This window comes from Sorex fumeus, unplaced genomic scaffold (assembly GCF_029834395.1).
Source record: "Sorex fumeus unplaced genomic scaffold, SorFum_2.1 ptg000091l, whole genome shotgun sequence".
Classification (NCBI taxonomy): Eukaryota; Metazoa; Chordata; class Mammalia; order Eulipotyphla; family Soricidae; genus Sorex; species Sorex fumeus.
Window position 1 is genome coordinate 4,291,595 of NW_026606148.1, and position 10,911 is coordinate 4,302,505.

General features: G+C 49.3%; 1 pseudogene; it reads right to left on the bottom strand.

Annotated features, from left to right (window-relative positions):
- Positions 1 to 10,346: 10,346 nt before the first annotated feature.
- Positions 10,347 to 10,512, bottom strand: LOC130039602 (uncharacterized; annotated as a pseudogene).
- Between the last annotated feature and the right edge of the window lie 399 nt (positions 10,513 to 10,911).

The window sequence follows — 10,911 nt, forward strand, 5'->3', positions numbered from 1 at the left end:
GTGCTATTACTATTATTATTATTATTATTATATTAGTGTTTGGACTTGGGTTACTCCTGACTCAGCATTCAGAAATTGCTCCTGGTGGTCTTGCAGACTATATGGATGCTGGGGATCATGTCCAGGCTGACTGCAAGCAAGGCAGCGCCTTCCAGCTGTACCCTGTACTATCGCTCCAGCCCCCAATGTGAGGTCTTTAAAAAGGTTCTTTCATCCTTTGCTGCCCAGGTTACTGAACAGCCTAGATCAGGTCCTGCACACAGGAACATTTTTTTCTCTATCAGACACTCCCTGTCAAATCTAATCTTTCCCGCTGCTGGGAAAAGGCAGCCCAAATCTCCGTGGCATTCTGTCTCCACGATCTCAAGCTGATTGATTTCTGATGCCCTGGTCTGATACCCCAGGTTCTGACCCCAGCCTTGGTCGGAGGGTGGGCCCCTCACGGGTTCTACAGAATTTGCTGAAGTCAGAGGGTCTCTGGCCTGGCAGCATCTCCTGATTCAGAGTGCCCAGCCTCCCGGGCACCTGAATAAATCTGATTGGCAGATGTCCATCTGCATGTGTGCATCTTCGTGTGTGTATCTGTGTATGTATTTGTCTGTGCATCTGTGTGTGCATCTGTGTGTGTGCATCTGTGTGTGAGTGTCTGTGTGTGTATCTGCATGTGTGCATCTGTGTGTATGCATTTCATCCTTAAGCAGGTTCACAGCCCAGTGCCAGATGACCTGCAGAAGACTTAATGTTCCCAGGCTCCAGGGCCTGATCATTTTTGGGCTTTCTCCTGCATCAGCTTTCCCAGCCTCTAAGGGGAGAATGGTAAAGGAGCAGGAGCAGGCCCTGTTAGCCCCAATAAACCCTATCTATGAAGGCGTCTGACCTTGACTGTTCTCCACCCGACGCTGCAGGGCAGGAAACCTGCATTGTGCTCCACCGAGATTGGAGCGGCCGGTTTTCATTCCATCAACTCTCCGCTGGTGCGAGGAGGCTGGAGCCAGACCCGGACTTTTTTTTTTTTTTTTTAATTTTTATTAGTGAGACACCATGATGTACAGTTGTAGACTTACAAATAGACCCGGACGTTTTTATCTCCTTTTTTTCAAGCTGAGAGCAAGCCTGCTTCAGGCAACAAGACTGTCAACCAGGTTTCCTCTTCGAGCTGGTGTTCTTCCCGAACACGGATCTTGCTTGCGTGTTTCTGTGTCTCTTTGCTTGTTCCACTCTGGACAGGCCTGTGGAGTTCCTCTTTTCCTCTCCATTCACGTCTAAGTAACTTTCTTTCTTTCTTTTTAAATTTTTGCTTTTGAGCATCAGACCTGGTGATGCTCAGGGCTTACTCCTTGCTCTGCACGTAAGAATTACTCCTGGCGGTCCTCGGGGGACTATACGGGACGCTGGGGATCGAATCCCGGTCAGCCGCATGCAAGGCAAACACCTTCTTTGCTGGTACTCTATCTCCAGCCTTTTTAATTAAGTTTTGTTCAATAAAACTATCTTGTTTTACTAAAACAAACAAGTAAACAATAAAAACACAAATCTGCCTACCAGTTAGTAAGCTTTCCTGCGATTCATTTCCACAGTTTATTGATTACTGGCAATGCTCATTTTTCTATATTCTGTAATAAGACCATGTTTTATTTGGAAATGAATGCACGGGACTGTGGATACAGCTGAGTGATTCGGGGCATATCCTTTCATGCACTGGACCCCAGACCAACCCCTGTATCCCATTAGTCCCCCCCGCACCAGCACTGCTGGGGCAGCCCTGGTGGTGACTTGTACTGCAGGGCCTGGGCATTGAGCTTTGGGGTCCGGTTGTGTTGGGGTGTCCCCACCCTACCCAAGATTGCTTACGAGGGACTGGAGCAGTAGAACAGTGGCTATGGTGCTGGCTTTGCACGCAGCTAATGCAGGTTCGGTCCCCAGCACCCCACATGGTCCCCTGGGGATCTAATCAGACTAGCTAGGGGGTCCTGAACCCCTCCGGGAGTGATCCCTGAGTGTAGAGCCAGGAGTAAGCCATGAGCACTGTTAAGTGTGACCCAAAACCCAAAAAGAAAGATAGTTTGGGAGGTCCTCAAACATAAAAATAAGGGGAGGAGAGTGATAATAACAGGGTTAAGGTGCTTGCATAGCGTGGTGCTGTCCCAGGCTCCATTCCCCAGCACCACCGGGAGTGACCCCTGAGCAGTCAGTGACCTCCTGAGCACGAAGCGAGGGCTAAACCTGGGTAGTCCCTGAGCACTGTCAGGCCATGAATGCAGGAGTACCACCCGAGCACCACCAGATGTGACCCCCTCCTCAAACAAATAAAAATAAACTTGAGCTATGGAGATAATACAGGGGCTAAGGTCCTTGCCATGCATGCAACTGAGAGCTGCCAGGAGGAATCCTTGAGCGCAGAGCCACGAGTGAGCCCTGAGCACAGAGCCAGCAGTAAGCCCTGAACACAGAGCCAGGAGTGAGCCCTGAGCACAGAGCCAGGAGTAAGCCCTGAACACAGAGCCAGGAGTGAGCCCTGAGCGCAGAGCCAGGAGTGAGCCCTGAGCGCAGAGCCAGGAGTGAGCCAGGAGTGAGCCCTGAACACAGAGCCAGGAGTGAGCCCTGAGCGCAGAGCCAGGAGTGAGCCCTGAGCACAGAGCCAGGAGTGAGCCCTGAGCGCAGAGCCAGGAGTGAGCCCTGAGCACAGAGCCAGGAGTGAGCCCTGAGCACAGAACCAGGAGTGAGCCCTGAGCGCAGAGCCAGGAGTGAGCCCTGAGCACAGAACCAGGAGTGAGCCCTGAGCGCAGAGCCAGGAGTGAGCCCTGAGCACAGAACCAGGAGTGAGCCCTGAGCGCAGAGCCAGGAGTGAGCCCTGAGCGCAGAGCCAGGAGTGAGCCAGGAGTGAGCCCTGAACACAGAGCCAGGAGTGAGCCCTGAGTGCAGAGCTAGGAGTGAGCCCTGAGCGCAGAGCCAGGAGTGAGCCCTGAGCGCAGAGCCAGGAGTGAGCCAGGAGTGAGCCCTGAACACAGAGCCAGGAGTGAGCCCTGAGCACAGAACCAGGAGTGAGCCCTGAGCGCAGAGCCAGGAGTGAGCCCTGAGCGCAGAGCCAGGAGTGAGCCAGGAGTGAGCCCTGAACACAGAGCCAGGAGTGAGCCCTGAGTGCAGAGCTAGGAGTGAGCCCTGAGCGCAGAGCCAGGAGTGAGCCCTGAACACAGAGCCAGGAGTGAGCCCTGAGCGCAGAGCCAGGAGTGAGCCCTGAGCGCAGAGCCAGGAGTGAGCCCTGAGCGCAGAGCCAGGAGTGAGCCCTGAGCACAGAACCAGGAGTGAGCCCTGAGTGCAGAGCCAGGAGTGAGCCCTGAGCACAGAACCAGGAGTGAGCCCTGAGCACAGAACCAGGAGTGAGCCGAGTGCAGAGCCAGGAGTAGACCCTGAGTGCTGCCCGCTGTGGCCCCAGAACAGAAACAAATGACCGTATATGTTTTAGGGGTATAATTTAGGCCCTTTTCCTTAAAAATATTGATTTTTTTCCCCCTTTCCCCTTTTCACTCTTTTGGTGATTGTTGAGAAAAGTCCAGGGGTCACATGCTCGGTCCTGGTATCCGAGAGAGAGATCAGACTAGCTAGGGGGTCCTGGGGATGTAATGAATGGCCCCACGCAGGCAAGACAGCTGTTCTGCCAATGAGACTTCTGAGGCTCTTGGTTTTCACTTTCAACACTTTGAGTGTGTGTGTGTGTGTGTGTGTGTGTGTGTGTGTGTGTGTGTGTAATTTGGGCCACACCTGGCAGTGCTCAGGGTGTATTCCTGGCTTTGTGCTTAGGAATTACTCCTGGCAAACAATTCCTCCTATGTGGTTCCAGGGTTGTAATCTAGGTCAGCTAGTTGCGGGCAAGGCAAGCACCCTACCTACTGTTCAGTCTCTCAGCTCTCCAGGTGCGTTTTTTGGTTTCTCATCCTGGGAGAGACTAGTCCCAGCTCAATGCTTGAAGGAACAGGTAATGCTGGGAGTCAAATCCAGTAATGCTCGTGCATGTAAAGCCTGTGCTCCGGCCCTTGGAACCATCTTTCCAGCTCCAAATGGGTTTTAATTTAATTTAATTTATGTTTTTAGGGTCACACCCAGTGATGCTCAGGGGATACTCCTCCTAGCTGTGCACTCAGAAACTACTCCTGGTGGTGCTTGGGAGACCATCTGGAATGCCGGGGATCGAATCCGGATCAGCTGCATGCAAGGTAAATGCCGCCCCCCTCCCCCCCCCCCCCCGGCTGTACTACAACTCCAACCTCTCCAGACTTTTTTTTTTAAATCGCTTTATTGAGGAATACTTTTTTTTTTTTTTTGCTTTTTGGGTCACACCCGGAGATGTACAGGGGTTCCTCCTGGTTCTACACTCAGGAATTACTCCTGGCAGTGACGGGGGACCATATGGGATGCTGGGAATTGAACCCAGGTCGGCTGTGTGCAAGGCAAACGCCCTCTTCACTCACTGTGCTATCACTCCAGCCCCTACTGAGGAATAATTTTCGTGCCATCAAATCCCACCGAGTGAGGTCCATTCAGTCCCTGGAGTCAGTGCAATAATGTCTCATCTTCATTCCTATTCTGAGCGTTTCTAGGCCCGCCACGGTCCCCCTGCACACCACAGCCCTTGGTCCTGTCTGCCAAGCCCCGGGGAACCCCAGCCCCTTCAGTGTGTGCAGGTTTGTCTGTGAAGGAGCTCCTTTCCCACACGCAGAAGGACCCACGCAATATGGAATCTGGCTGCTCTCCGCATCCGGCTTTTGTGGTTCAGCCACGGAGCCTGCTGCTTGAACAATCATCCCTGTGCCTTAGCTTCCTAAGCGCTGCAGCCTTTTCATTGCTCTCGGCTAGCTGCCGGGGGTGGGGAGGGAGGTGTTGGGGGGGACGGTCAATGTGTGATGCCCTCTGCCAGAAACTGGCAAAACGTTTTGCACAGGGCAGAGCCGTTCTACATGGCCACCAGCAATGTCTGAATTCGTGCAGGGGTGAGACTTAGATAATTTTGCTCAGAAATGTGCATATTAATATGAGACTGACACCCGAGGACATTAGACACAAGGGCCAGGAATATTGCTCCACAGTTGGAAGCCTGTCTCAGGAGCTGGGGGAGAAGGCTGCTGGAATAGAGAGGGGATCACTAAGTCAATGATGGTTGGAGGGATCGTTCGGGGTGGGAGAGGTGTGCTGAAAGTAGATTAAGGACCAAACGTGATAGCCTCTCTGTATCTGCATTGAAAACCATAATGCCCAAAAGTAGAGAGAAGGGGGGAAACTGTCTGCCATGGAGGCAGGGGGAGGTTTGGCGGGGATATACTAGGGTCATTGATGGTGGAGGATGTGCACTGGTGGAGGGATGGGTGTTTGATCATTGTATGATTGAAACTCAAACATGAAAGCTTTGTAACTGCATCTGATGGTGATTCAATAAAAAAGAAAAAAGAAAGAAAGAAAGAAAGAAAGAAAGAAAGAAAGAGTGATTTGTGAAAATTGTTACATCTTGGGCGTGGGATCAATCAATAGGACAACGGGGAGTGCCTCCGGGGAGTGCCTTTCGGGTAGGACCTTTGCCTTGTAACCCTCAGACCTGGGCTTGATCCCTGGCATTCCATACGGTCCCCCAAGTACCTCCAGCGGAATTCCTGAGTGCAGAGCCAGGCGTAACCCCTGAGCATTGCTGGGTGTGATCCAAAGAGAAAAACAAAAAAGAAAGAAAATTGTTACATCTCACCACAGTGTTATTAAAGTAATTGTCTGAAGATTAAAAAAAGAGACATGCATATTATAACCGGGATTAGTTGTTGTTGTGGTGGTAGGTAGTGTTCAGGGCTAACTCCTGACTCTGTGCTCTGGGATCACTCCAGGCTGTGCTCAGGGGACCATGTGATGCGGGGGATGGAACCTGGGTCTACCTAGTGTAGGCCAAATGCCCTGCCCACAGTCCCATCACTCTGGCCCACTCATGACCAGGTCTCGGCTAAGCCACTGCTCCCTCTGGTCCTGTGTTCCCTGCTTGCTCTGTGCTGGGGTTCGCTTCTCTCCCACAGAGAGGGGAGAAGAAGGTGCAATACTGTTGCCCATGGCTCAGAGGAGAGATTAGGTGAGCAACAGGTGAGCAACAGAGGGAGCCCCAGGGCTCAGGAACAAGGTCTGGTCTCCTCAACTGGACACCAAGCCCAGGATGTGCTTTTTGGTGACTCACTCACTTCCTTACCTTTCGGGTGGAGCTTTGCTTCCGGTTGTTGGATGACACAACGAATGAGCAAGCACGGACAGAAGTCCCCGTCCCTGTGGACAGTGCTCTCAGTCCTTGGCTGCCCCCAGAGCAGCAGATGCCAGGATCCTGCCTCTGGTCCCTGAGTCAGCACGTTGTTCATTACTGAAATCACATCCCCTAACGAGTCCAGGCTGCAGCTGACTGCATTGTTCCCGCCGCCTTGTGTAGCATCCGTCAAAACAGAGACAGCCTCTTTTGCAGACCACAGCACTCAAAAGGAGAGAGATAACAAAAGGGAGTGCCCTGCCACAGAGGTAGGGTGGGATTGGGGGTTGGGGGGTGGGAGGGATACTGGGATCATTGGTGGTGGAGAATGGGCACTGGTGGAGGGATGAGTATTCGATCATTGTATAACTGAAACCCAAGCTCAAAAATTTGTAAGTCTACAACTGTACCTCATGGTGTTTCACTAATAAAAATTTAAGAAAAATAAAAACAGAGACAGCGGGGTGCAGACACTGATGGCATCCAGACCTGGGGGGAGGTCCAGGTGAAAAAGGGGTGCAGGAATGATGCTTCCTCTCACTCTGGCCCTCAGAAGGACTTGATTATTTATTAAAACACCATGATTTATAAAGTTATCCATAAGAGAGTTGTTTCAGGCATACAATGTTCCAACACCAATCCCACCACAGTGTGACCCTCCCTCCACAAATGTCCCCAGTTTCCTTCTCATTCCCCAGAAGGACCCCCCTTTTTTTTGCTTTTTGGGTCACACCACACTTTGCACAGGGGTTACTCCTGGCTCTGCACTCAGGAATTACTCCTGGTGGTGCTTGGGGGAACACGTGGGATGCTGGGAATCGAACCCAGGTCGGATATGTGCAAGGCAAATGCCTTACCCACTGTGCTATCTCTCCAGCCCCCCACCCCCAGCATGCCCCCTTAGCAGGCACATAACAAAATTATTTTTTGTTTGCCTTTTGTTTCTTTGTTTTGGGGCCCCACACAGCGGTGCTCAGGGCTTTCTCCTGGCTTTGCATTCAGGAATTGCTCCTGAGGGGGACCATAGGGGATGCTGGGCATCTAACCTGGGTCTACCACGTCCAAAGCAAATTGCATTACCCGCTGTGCTATCACTCCAGGCCTACAAATTTCTTTTTCCTTTTGTTGTTGTTTTTGAGTCACAACCAGTGATGCTCAGGGCTTGCTCCTGGTTTTGCACTCAGGAATCATTCCTGGTGGTGCTCCGAAGACCAGATGGGTTGCCCGGGATTGAACCTGGATTGGCTGCTTGCAAGGCAAAATTCCCCACTCACCATCCTATTGCTCCAGCCTCCTTATTTCATATTTTTAGCAGAACCTTTTTATTTTTTTTCTTTTGGGGTCACACCTGGCAATGCACAGGTGTTACTCCTGGCTTTGCACTCAGGAATTACTCCCGGTGGTGCTCAGGGGACCATATGGGATGCTGGGAATCGTGGGAATCGAACCCGGGTCGGCCGTGTGCAAGGCAAACGCCCTACCCGCTGTGCTATCACTCCAGCCCCTTAGCAGAACTTTAACCTGAGCCTCTCTTCCCTGATTCTCTCTTCCCTGAACCTCTCTTCCTTCCCCAGCCCTGTCTTCAGGGGAACCGGGTGCAGGAAAGCTCTAGCGGACACTGGCCTACATTTCATTCCTGAGCACCTCTGGATTGAAACTATAGTACCAGGATAGCACTGCCATTGGAGGTGGCCCCTTAAACTTTTTTTTTTGTGTGGAGGGGCCAGAACTATAGTACAGGGGGTTAAGGCATTGCCTTGTACACGGCTCCCACGAGTTCGATCCCTGTGGTCCCAGGGTACACGAGTTCGATCCCTGGCATTCCCTGTGGTCTCAGGGTACCACCAGAAGTGACCCTTGAGCACAGAGCCAGGAGTGAGCCCTGGGCAGGACTGGGTGGCCCCCAAACAAAAAAACAAAAATAACAGAAAAGATTGTGGAAGGTTCCAGCAACAGCACAGCAGAGAGAGCGCTCGCCCTGCATATAGCCAATGCGGCTCCAATCCCCAGCACCCCAAATTATCCATCAAGCCCTACTAGGGGTGATCCCTGAGCACAGAGCCAGGAGTAAACCTCGAACATTATTGGGTGTGGCCCCCAAATCCGAACCTAAATAAAACAAAAACACCGTGGAAGTATCTACCATTCTGTTTTTCCTCCTCAATTTTTTGGGGAGGGGTCTGGGCCACACCCAGAGATGCTCAGGGCTCCCTCCTGGCTCTGCACTCAGGAATCGCTCCTGGCAGTGTTCTGGGAACCCGATGGAAGGGATCAAACCCAGGTTGGCTGTGTGCAAAGCAAGAGCCCTACTCAATATAATATGTCTCTGGCCTAAGTATCCCTTTCAATGTAGAAGAAATTCATAAAATAAGATGGGGCTAGAGAGATGCTATAATGGTTAGGGCACCTTCCTGAGCTGTCAAAGGCTGATCTCTGAATGCAGAACCAGGAATAAGCTCTGAGGAGAGCTGAAGTGACCCCACACCTACTCCCGGCAAAAGAAAGACAAGAAATAGGAAGAGGGCTAATTTTCTGATCTCGAGGCAGTTTAGTGAAATGCAATTTAAAAGACTTTTAACTGTCATTCAAATTTGAACTGCTTATTGTTTTCTCAGGAAAATATGAAATTTAGGAAACGAATGAAAACACAACTCAGAGTTCTCTCTAGGGTATCAGAAACTGCTCTCCCTCTGTAAACTACAGGGGGATGAACATTAACAGTCCATCAATGCTATTCCAGGAAGTGAATGAATTCAAACTGCCAAGGGAGCTTTAAAATTTAGTCCATTTCAAATTAGCATATACATTTGTAAATGTAATGATAGTATAATGATTTTGCCATCAAAATGTCTTATTCTATTGTATGTATGATCACTGACATAACACAGTCGACATTACAATAGAAGGAATGATCAAATCCTCTAATTGTATTACTTATAGGCATTTACTGAAAACTAAACCTGAAGCAGAAAATGAAAAAGTTTGGGGGGTCAGACAGGTAGTAGAGGGGCTAATGTATTTGTCTTGCACTTGGCCAAACTTTGATCCCGTGTACCACATATGGTCCCTTGAGCACCACTATGAGTGATCCCTGAGCACAGAGCCAAGAGTAGTCCCTAAGTACAGTGCAAACAAACTACTTAAAATATATTTTGTAGAAATTTGACAACACATCAATATATTAAAAAAAAAGTATTAGGATGAGATAAAACACTATATCCTGCAGTCTCAATGGGTAAAAGGCATGAAAGATAGGTATTTGGTTAACAGATACTATGGAAACATTATTAATTTCAACTTCATCAGTAGTAAGGGTATTGTCTTTTGCTGAGCAAAGTAGCTGGGGTTAAAGGAAAAATTAGTCATATCCATGGTTGCTGAGCATGTGACAAAATGAGGAACTAAATCTATTTTTGCTGGCAACATAAAATAGTACAATCCTTTCAGAAAACTATTTGACAATACATATCAAGGATCTTTTTTTTTTTTTTTTGCTTTTTGTGTCACACCCAGTGTTGCACAGGGGTTACTCATGGCTCTGAACTGAGAAATTATTCCTGGCAGTGTTTGGGGTACCATATGGGATGCTGGGAATTGAACCTGGATTGGCTGCATGCAAGGCAAAGGCCCTACCCACTCCAGCCCCTACATATCAAGGATCTTTAAAGGGTTCCTATTTTTTAGTAATTTCTCGAAGGAAGTAAGACCGCATGAGAAAAAGTAAATATATGGCCAAAAGTTATTTGTCAAAATATTCGTCATTAGGGCCAGCTTTGTAGCTAAGCAGTGCAGCCCTTCCTTTGCATGTATAAAATTCTGGAATAGATTACTATTCCTGCCTGCCAAAATAAAATAAATGCACAAGTTACAACCCAACTAAATGTTCAATAGTAGCAAAACACAAGAAAATTATTGCCTATTTATTTGGTTAAGTATTTTATAGAATATGCCACCTGGCATTTATGACTTCCATAAACATAAAATAAAATTGAGAAGGAAATAAAACAGATTAGGGCTAGAGAGATAGTACAGTAGGTCGGGTGCTTGCTTTACACACAGCCGACCCGGGTTCGATCCCTGGCATCCCATATGGTCCCCCGAGCACTGCCAGGAGTAATTCCTGAGCACAGAGCCAGGAGGAACCCCTGAGCATTGTTCGCTGTGGCCCACAAATAAACAAACAAGAAAACAGATTATAGAATATATACTATATGATACTACACTTGATCTTAGCCAAAAGGCCGAGAAGCGATTCGATATGCCAGACACAGTAACAACAAAGTCTCCAATGGAGACGTTACTGGGCCCGCTCGAGCAAATCGACAATCAACGGGAGGGCCTTTACCTTTACCTTATACTATATGATAGTAATTACGTAGCACTGGAGCACTGCACTGTCCTCCCATTGTTCATCGATTTGCTTGAGTGGGCACCAGTAACGTCTCCATTGTGAGACTTGTTACTGTTTTTATTTATTTATTTACTTATTTATTTATTTTTTGCTTTTTGGGTCACACTCAGTGATGCACAGGGGTTATTCCTGGCTCTGTACTCAGGAGTTACTCCTGGCGGTGCTCAGGGGACCATATGGGATGCTGGGAATCGAACCCGGGTTGGCCCCGTGCAAGGCAAATGCCCCACCTGCTGTGCTA